The sequence below is a fragment of the Arachis ipaensis genome, chromosome B07, assembly GCF_000816755.2.
Source record: "Arachis ipaensis cultivar K30076 chromosome B07, Araip1.1, whole genome shotgun sequence".
Classification (NCBI taxonomy): Eukaryota; Viridiplantae; Streptophyta; class Magnoliopsida; order Fabales; family Fabaceae; genus Arachis; species Arachis ipaensis.
This window is the reverse complement of record NC_029791.2, coordinates 29571142-29581548: the sequence shown is the minus strand read 5'-3', so window position 1 is coordinate 29581548 and position 10407 is coordinate 29571142.

Here is a 10407-nt window from a genome sequence, read left to right as displayed (position 1 = left end):
ACCGGTTGCGCGATAACTGGACGTGGCCACGGCGATGGAGAAGAAAAGAAGGATCTACCGAGGAATCCGATACGCCAACAGAGAGATCAAGTGCAGTCTTGGTCAGCCAGAACTATGCAACGGCAGTAGAACGGTCAACGAAAAATTACTGCGGCGTCGATGTCCGACAACGATGGACGGGAAGTTTTGATTATTAATTATAATTTATTTTTTCTATTTTAATCTATGGTTCACATTGTTCATAATAGTCATGACTACTTCGTGGCAGCACGGATATACGTGCACGGATCAGATTACCTCGGCACCATTCGCCAAGGTCCTCAAGAAATCCTAAAAGACTACATGACTAGATTTGTAGAAGCAACCATGGAGATACCAGATCTGGACCCTGCTGTCCACCTACATGCCCTGAAGGCCGGTCTCCGACCCGGAAAATTCAGAGAAACAATCGCGGTTACTAAGCCGAAGATGTTAGAAGAATTTCGAGAAAGAGCGGCAGGACAGATGGAGATTGAGGAACCCCGTGAAGCCAAAAGAACAGAAAGAAAGCAACCTAGGAGAGATGAAGACAGAACCACAAGGTCGGCGAATAACAAAGACTCCAGAATGCCCTTCAAGCTCACCCCAAAATTTGACAATTACACCAGATTCAACACAAAGAGGGAGAAGATAATTAAAGAAATACTCAACGCTAAAATCATAAAACTTCCAGCAAGAGCAGGAAGTTACCAAGACCAGCGATTTGTTGACAAAAGCAAATACTGTGCCTTCCATCAGAAGTATGGACATACAACTGGCGAATACGTGATAGCTAAAGATCTGTTAGAAAGATTGGCTCGGTAAGGCCTCCTAGACAAATACATCGAAGGAAGAAAACACAAAGAGAACAGCAGGGACCGTGAAGAACGCCATCAAACCCCGGGAAACAAGGAAGACAATAAATGGTCACACAACACTCCACCAAAAGGCATTATAAATTGCATATCCGAAGGATTCGCCGAGGGAGGTGAAACAATCTCGGCGCGAAAACGAAGCCACCGCGCAATGTTGGCAATCGAAGGAGCAGCTCCACAAAGCAACAAAGATGAGCCCGGTCTCAAAATCACCTTCAGTCAGACAGACATATGCTCGGCAGCATCAAACCTAGACGATCCAGTGGTAATCTCTATCCAAACAGGCAATTTATTGGTAAGAAAAGTCCTTTTGGACCCAAGTAGCAGTGTAGATGTCCTCTTTTACTCTACTTTTCTTAAAATGAAACTATCTTAAAAACTCATGCAACCCTCCTCCGGAGAATTAATAGGATTCTCTGGAGAAAGGGTCCCGATCAAGGGTTACATATGGCTAAAAATGATGATGGGAGAAGACTCATTATCACGAACCATTGATATACAATACCTAATAGTTGATTGCCCAAGTCCTTACAATATTATTCTCGGAAGACCTGCTCTGAACATGTTCAGGGCGGTAGTATCCACTTTTTTTCTATGTGTTAAATTTCAGGCACATGACGGTGGGATAGCTACTCTCCATTCAGACCGCCAACAAGCTCGGCAATGCTACAATGCAAGTCTAAAGAGGTCGGTTACGAAACAAGAATTTCAACAATAAGTCAAAGCAATTCACAGCACAAATGAGGTATTGTCCCTGGCAGAACTTGACCCCAGAGGGGACACTCAAGAAAGACCCCAACTTGCAAATGAACTCCAGGAAGTTCCACTGACGTCAAAACCAGGACAAGTCACATATATCGGCCAAGCACTACAAGGACAAGAAAGATCAGAACTCATAAAGGTATTACAGGCCAACGCCGATATGTTTGCCTGAACTCTGGCAGACATGCCAGGTATAGACCCGGATATCATTTGCCACAAGCTCGCTACCGACAGAAAAACTGACCTATAGCTCAAAAGAAGAGGAACCTCGGAGCAGAAAAATCAAAGGCAGCCTTAGACGAAACCAGAAAACTTCTCAGTGCCAACTTCATCAAAGAGATCCGCTTCACCACATGGCTATCAAATGTGGTAATGGTAAGAAAAAATTCAGGTAAATAGCGCATGTGCGTCGACTTTACAGATCTGAACAAGGCATGCCCTAAAGATGCCTACCCTTTGCCAAGCATTGACAAGCTTGTAGACAACGCTTCAAGTTTCAAAAGCTTAAGCTTCATGGATGCATACTCTGGTTACAACCAAATCCTCATGCACCCAGAAGACCAGAGCAAAACAGCCTTTATAACTGAACATGGAAATTTTTGTTACAAAGTAATGCCATTTGGTCTAAAGAATGCAGGTGCAACATACCAGCGGCTAATGGACAATGTCTTCCGCAATCAAATAGGTCAGAATATGGAAATCTACATCGACGATATGGTCGCCAAGACCACCCCAGGAAGATCCCACTGCAATGACCTCAAAGAAATATTCGAGCAGATCCGAGCATATAACATGAGACTAAACCTGGAGAAATGCACCTTTGGGGTACAAGGAGGCAAGTTCCTCGGATTCATGCTGACCTCACGAGGAATCGAAGTTAATCCTGAAAAATGTGAAGCAATACTTAACATGGCAAGCCCTAGAACAATGAAAGAGGTACAACAATTAGCAGGGAGAGTAGCTGCTCTGTCACGATTCTTGCCAGCAGTATCAAGCCAATCATACCACTTCTTCCAGACAATATCAAAGATAAGAAATTCGAGTGGACAAAAGAGTGCGAGACAGCATTCACTGAGCTCAAAACCATCTTATCATCACTACCGGTGTTACAAAGACCAGATGTCGGTAAACCTTTATACTTATATTTATTCGCTTCCAATTACTCTATAAGCTCGGCTCTTGTCATTGAGACAAGGAAAATACAACAGCCAGTATACTTCGTCAGTAGAGTCATACAATCAACAGAACAAAGATATCCGAGAATAGAACAGCTGGCCTTAGCACTGGTGATAACAACAAGAAGACTCAAGCACTATTTCCAGAGCCACACAATAATCATAAGAACAAACCAACCACTAAGGCAGATACTGACAAAGCCAGAGCTGGCTGGACGACTGACCAAATGGTCTGTCGAGCTCTCCGAGTTCGATATCCAGTTCCAACCAAGGCCGGCCCTGAAAGCACAAATCCTCGTAGACTTCGTCTCTGAGTTCACACCTGACGAGCACCATCACAACAAGACCTGTGAGTTACACATTGACAGGGTATCAAGCCGAGAAGGAAGCGGGGCCGGGGTGGTCCTGAAAAAGGGAGATACGGTGATAGTCGAGCAATCCCTCCACTTCCACTTCTCGGCAAGCAACAACCAGGCCGAATATGAGGTGCTCATAGCAGGACTCAAGCTCGCCCTCAACCTCCAAGTGCATAGCCTAACAGTACACTGTGATTTCCTCCTGGTGGTCCAACAAATCCAAGGAGAATTTCAGGTAAAAGATCCCTTGCTAGAGCAGTACTAGCTTATAGCAAAGGATCTGATTTCAAAATTTAGTTCATTCATCATATTACACGTACACAAAGAAAAGAACATTAGAGCCGACATATTATCTAAACTTGCTACCACTAGGACGGAAACACAAACATCAACGTTATCACAACTTACACTTAATAGACCTAGCATTGAATTATTATCTATAACAAACATTAACCACCTCCATGACTGGAGAATACCTTTTCTAGAGTACATTAATGCAGGTATCATACCCAAAGACGAACTTAACCCACAACAATTCTGACGAAAAGCAAGTCTCTACACCAACATAGCCGGGGAGCTATACAAACGAGGTCTCTCACAGCCATTGCTAAAATGCCTAGACAACGATGAAGCAAAAGAAGTAATGGATGAAGTCCACGAGGGCGTATGTGGAAATCACATTGGAGGACGAGCTCTGGCCGCCAAGATCTCCCAAACAGAATACTATTGGCCAACCATGAAGAGGGATTGCATAACAAAAGTCAAGGCATGTGACAACTGTCAAAAGCACACCCCCGTTGCTATGACGCCAGTCGAAGTATTACACAGCATGGAGGTAAGCTGGCCTTTCCACAGATGGGGCCTCAATATCCTCGGCCCGTTTCCAGTAGCACCAGGCCAGGTAAAATTTCTTTTAGTATCAATAGACTATTTTTCAAAATGGATAGAAGCACAACCACTAGCAAGAATAACCGCTGAAAAGGTACGATCTTTCATATGGAAAAACATCATATGCCGATTTGGAATACCGAAGGAAATAATATCGGACAATGGTAGACAGTTTACAGATAACAAACTCGCATCATTTCTAAATAACTTTAGCATACAACATCGTTTTAGCTCGGTCGAACATCCACAGACAAATGGGCAGGCCGAAGCTGCTAACCGAGTAATATTGCAAGTAATAAAGAAAAAGCTTAATAAAGCTAAAGGAGAATGGGCGGAGCTCATCGCAGAAATATTATGGAGCTACAACACAACAGTACAATCCACCACGGGCGAAACGCCCTTCAAACTAGTCTATGGGTCGGAAGCATTAATCCCTGTAGAGGTCGGTGTTCCCACCTTACGAATCGAGCTATACGACAAACAACACAATTCAAACACGAGAAACGCCGAGCTTGATCTAGCTGAGGAGGACAGAGAAATCACTGCCATTAAACAGAGATCTAAGAAACAATTGGCAGAAAGAAAACACAATAAGAGAGTTGTGCCGAGGATATTCAACGAGGCGATTTAGTCTTCAGACGAACAGAAGAGGCCATATGACCTCCTTCGCATGGAAAGCTCGCCGCAAACTGGGAGGGACCATTCCGAATATCCAAAGTGCTCGGAATGGGGGCTTACCAGCTCCAAACACTACAAGGTAACCCAGTTTCAGGAAATTGGAATATTTCTTTGCTAAAGTTGTATAGATCATGAATTATACATTTTGCGGATGAAGGTACTCTTTTTCCCCCTTAAAGGTTTTCTCCCAAAAGAAAGGGTTTTACCTAAAGAGGGTTTTAACGAGGCCGGACGCCCAAATTATCAAATTATGAAATCAGACTGACACGTATATCAATCTGAGTCCTATTTTCTATCTTCATCTTATTTTATTTTCAAATGCAAAAAACATACAACTACGCATTATATATAGTCAAAACAGAAAACATCACCAAATCGTCCCAACATCAGTCTATTAGAGCAAAACATGCTTAAGTTCAAAACACCCAATCGAAAAACCAGTAATAATTAGCAGTCAAAAGTTAACCGATTAGCTAAAACACAAAGTCACCAAAATACAACAAAAGGGAACACATGCCCAAAACAAACAATCTACATATCAGAAATCAAGTAGGAGGGATATTTTCACCATGATCCTCCACAGTACCATCCACCACCAATTTCCCACCGACCACTATCTTGGTCATGTCGAGACGATCACAATCGAACTCCGGGGCCAACACAGCGATTTGGCTAACAGCACGCTCAAAGTAATAAGAAAACATCTCCATCCCATTTTCTTCCAGTTCATGAACCCTAGAAGTAAGCTGACCTTTGGCAACATTGGTGTCTTTGACCTCGGCTTGCAACAGCCGGATCTGTTCCCGCAAACGACCAACTTCCTCCTCGGATTCTTTCATTTTGGCTGTAGCATTTATAACAACGTCGTCCTTCTCTTTCGCAGACTTCTCCAGTTCAGCAATTCTCTCCTTATAAGTCCTCTCCAATTCAACAATCCTATCCACAGCCACCTGGTGCTCGGCACCAATAAGTTCAGTCGTCCGACCAGCACACATTAGTCGCAAAGCAACAATCTACGAAACACCAACCACATAAACTCGGTCAAAATGAAGACAAACAGAACAAACAAAAGAAGCTGAGAGCAGAGTATTAACCTGAATGAACTTCCCTAAACTCTCTACCCCAATCCGGCGAGTCATGAGCATATCACCAGGATATTGAGACACCCTGTCGGAAAGCTCGGCAAAGGGGAATTGATCGCTCCACAACGAATGAGAGCTGGTACCGGGAATAAATCCATGCAACCTCTTTTGTCTATCAAACGCAGATTTACCAGCTCCAACAGCTTCTCTATCACCTTCATAAATCACTTCCACAGATTTCTCAGCATCATCCCTCTTCCTCTTGAAAGAAGACACTGGCTGAGCAACAGACTGAGTGGCGTCCCCACCACCTTCCTTCACAACTTCAGAGGCATCAGTAGCCTTTTCCTTCTTCTTCTTAAGGAAGGACTGAAAATGTGACGGGTCGAGGAGAGGAACTCGTCCACCTGCACAGGGCAACAAAAGTCAGATTAAACCTAACATATGAAGAAACAAAAACAAAAAGCCAGACATTACCTATGTAGGCCTTCAAACCCTCACTATCACCTGAATCGTGATATTGAAGAACATCGGGGATAGACAAACACTCCCCATCAGCAAAACACTCTACTAAAAAATATAACACCCTCTCTTCCTCTTCACTCCGTTCAACAGCCTCAAGAATCTGACACGGCTCCGAACACCAATAGAGAGGAAATCTCTCTATCATCTCGTCGTCCAGATAAAATGGATACTTAGCCTCGACTGACCGCACTTTCACAAATAAGGACTTAAAATTCCTAAAAGAGGATTTATAAAGAAGGAAAATGGAACGTCCAGTGAAACTGCTCAAACATACCCACAACCCCCTCCGCACCCCTTTTGACTGGAATAATGAGAAGAATACAGAAAGAGAACAAGGAAAAGACAGAAACTCCATTAAACATTGAAAAGCACGAAAAAACGCCCAAGAATTTGGGTGTAACTGAGAAGGCGCACAATTCAGTTGAGTCAACACATCACACTCAAACAGCGAGAAAAGAAGCTTCACACCAAGTTCAAAAAAGCAAGGCGTATACATATAAAAGTACTTCCAGTCACCCCTTCTCTCGAAAACCCTATCGTCATTAGAACAGTAAAGTAGCTCGACACCCACACCTTCCCTTACCACCCGCAAGCCCTCGAGTTCACGCATGGACTCAACATCAATGTACGACGAAGACCGAGTCTTGACGTCATCATGAACCCAATGATATGGGTTATCTTTCTTCCCTTCAACAGCCGTTTTCTTATCTTTCTCTTTCGCCATTTCAAAAGAAAAACAATAGTAAAATTAGAAAGGGAACTAACCTTTAGAAGTTATAATGCAGCTTAAACAGGCAGAATGCGAAGAAGCAAAATGTCAATTCCAAGTCAAAAATGGGATATTATTACAAAGCCAACTAAACTTAGTGGGCACACTAAAAGATAACCGTTAAAGACATCGAAAACCGAAAGAAATGAAGGGACGCATTAATGCCAGCACATTCTACAACACAGAAAACTCCTTGACTTCCTTGCAACCAATATCTCTTCTTCAACACCAAAGGGGGCCCAAAAAAAACTAACTACAAAATGAAGAAACTGGCTAATTCTTACAGAAGGACAAACACATAAAGCTTGCCTGCCACTTGAGGCACAGAGCCAGACAAGCTTGGGGGCAATGACGTGTACCCCAAGAAGCTCGGTAACAAATCCCACTATCCTAACCGACCACAAAATCCGAGAACAAGCAAGCTGAACAAAAACCACAACCTGATCGCAATCACGCACAAGTCAAATATCATCTCCCAGCCGTTACCAACAACAATGGAACTTACTATCTAAACCGATAATATCGGAACAAACAAACAGAAGATAACACTACGCTCATCTATAAAACGAAACCAAATATCTCAGAGGAAGTTAGGTCACAAATACACCCTCATTCATTTACTCACATTTAAATTCTTAAACACTCTTCTAACTTGAGGGTCGGAGTGCTTTTTGCAGGTGCTCCCGCCGCTGTGTTTCGCAGCGCCGAGATTAATCTTGAAGGCTGTCTTTCGGATGACTTATAGCTCACCCAAGGCCAAGCAGTCTCATCGGGAGCTATATACTTCGGCTGAATCAGAACGGAACATACAATATATAAAATTATTTATTTATTTATTTATTTATTATATTATATTAAAATATTTTTTAAATAATTTTTTTAAAAAAATATATAAATTATAATTTCTTTAAAGAAAAAAATGTGCTCTAAATCATGATCACAAAAAATTATACAAAAGGTCCAAATCCATAACCGCTCAGCTCCCTTGTAACTCGAAACTCTACAAAGACTCAACCAGTGAAAGGTCCAACCAGTTAAAGGTCCATCCTACACCAACATATATTCGTGTTCACATCAACTCTCTTTCTCTTAATATCAGTCCTTCACATATTTTACATTAAATTTCATCGGTGTAAAGGGATGAAAGATTTTTTTTTCACTAGGATATCTATTAGGTTGAAAGTTCAATGACTAATTCTTCTAATATTGTAAAGATATAAAGTGGGCGACCCTCCCAAATAAATAAATCTAATTCTTATCTTCCAATGAATATCGAATTCGGAAGAAATGATTAAGAGACACAAATCTTCCTCCATTTATACCAACTTGTGTTGGTAGACTAAACTTTCAATAAAGTACAATGACTTATCAAAATCATTTCCAATAAATTGAATTACTTTCGGACTTTAAGTGACTCTAGCCATAAAATTAAAATTTATAAACTATTTTTAGGTTGTGTTTAAACTTTAACCCTATGAAATTTTGGGACAATTCATGTAAATAAATTGTTTCACCTTCAAAATTACGCAAATGCATTGTTTCCAAAACGAAGACGCAAATGCATTGTTTCACCTATCTATAAAAATTGCTACTGGCAGTAGCAGTTTACACAAACACAGAATCTGCTGCTGCCAACCGCGGATTATGTTGAGTTGTGGCAGCATGAAAACCGCTATTGCCTGCCGCGGTTTTTGTATGATTATGGTTGGTCATAAACCGCTACTACCAGTAGCGGTTTATGTGCATTGGAACACGTGTGTAAACCGCTAGAAATAGTAGCGGTTTACGTTGAGTATGAAATGCATTATAATGGTTGGTCATAAATCGCTATTGCCCAGCAACGGTTTATGTGCATTGGAGCTTGTGAGTAAATCGCTAGAGGCTATAGCGGTTTACGTAGATAGTGGCTGCCTATATAAACCGTTGAAGGTAACTGCGGATTACTCATTTGGAGTGTTTTTGAGGTTGGTTAGAGAGAGAAAATTTTAGAGAGAGGTCAGAGCAACTTGAGAGCGGGTCCGAGGTATCTGAGTGCCGACCTCCGGTAGGATATCATGGGAGATAAAAGGAGCTTGTACCGACTGAACGGTGTTGCACATATTGCCGGTGTCGTTGGTGACGAGGTAAGTTAAATTTTTTTTTTGTTAGCATTAGCATTTGTTAATTAGAAAAATGGTATGTAAGGTAGAGGAACTAGAATTTATAGATTAATCCTTATAGTTTGAAATTAGGCTTGTCATGTTAGGATGTTAGTTTAGTCGGTTTGAGTACCATTTTTTTTTTTCGTTAATTTCCAAATATGATTAAGTAAATGAATTTAGTTCCCTTCAATGAATATTATTGTATGTGTTGTTGGTTTATTTTATGGAATTCTTATTGTTTAGGCTCAGATGAGTCTTTTTTTTATGATCCGTTCGTTTTTTATTTTTTACAATTATTTTCTGGAACATTGTTTGTTTTAAATTCACAAAGTTTTATAGTTGTGCTTGTTATTTATTTTATGTTGGGTTATTATATTTTTATGATATGAAGGGTTGTATTCGCTATTATTCTATTTTTATATTTTTATATTGTGGCTGTTATTTATTCTATAGTGTTATGTTATATTTACTATTGTATAATGTTTTTAAGATATTTGTTATCATCAGATTGGGGAATTTGTTGTGGATAGTAGAATTTAATTGTTTTTTTATCTATCTTTCATGTTCTGTGCAGCCAACTAGGTGTATATACAGTGTGAGACGGCAACAAATATGCCCATGCATAAAAAGGATTATCCCATATTTAGAGAGGGCTGAATTGTACCATTTGGCTAGGCTAAACAGCCACCGATTCTGGTTGGATGAGCCATTGGATTGTACTACAGCCTCTAGCGATTTACTCACGAGCCCCAACACATATAAACCGCTACTGACAGTAGCGGTTTATGACTAACCATAATCATGCAGAAACTGCGACAGGCAAGAGAGGTTTCCATACTGCCACAACTCAATGTAATCCGCGATTAGCAGCAGCGGATTCTGTGTTTTTGTAAACTGCTACTGTCAGTAGCAGTTTTCATAAATAGATGAAACAATGCATTTGCGTCTTCGTTTTGGAAACAATGCATTTGCGTAATTTTAAAGGTGAAACAATTTATTTACGTGAATTGCCCGAAATTTTGAGAATTTTTATTTTCAAATTAAGCTTTTTAATGTGAATAAATTGATAAAATAAAAATAGAAATTTCATCACATTTAAATTAAGATAGAAGAATTTATATAATAAAAATTATAAATT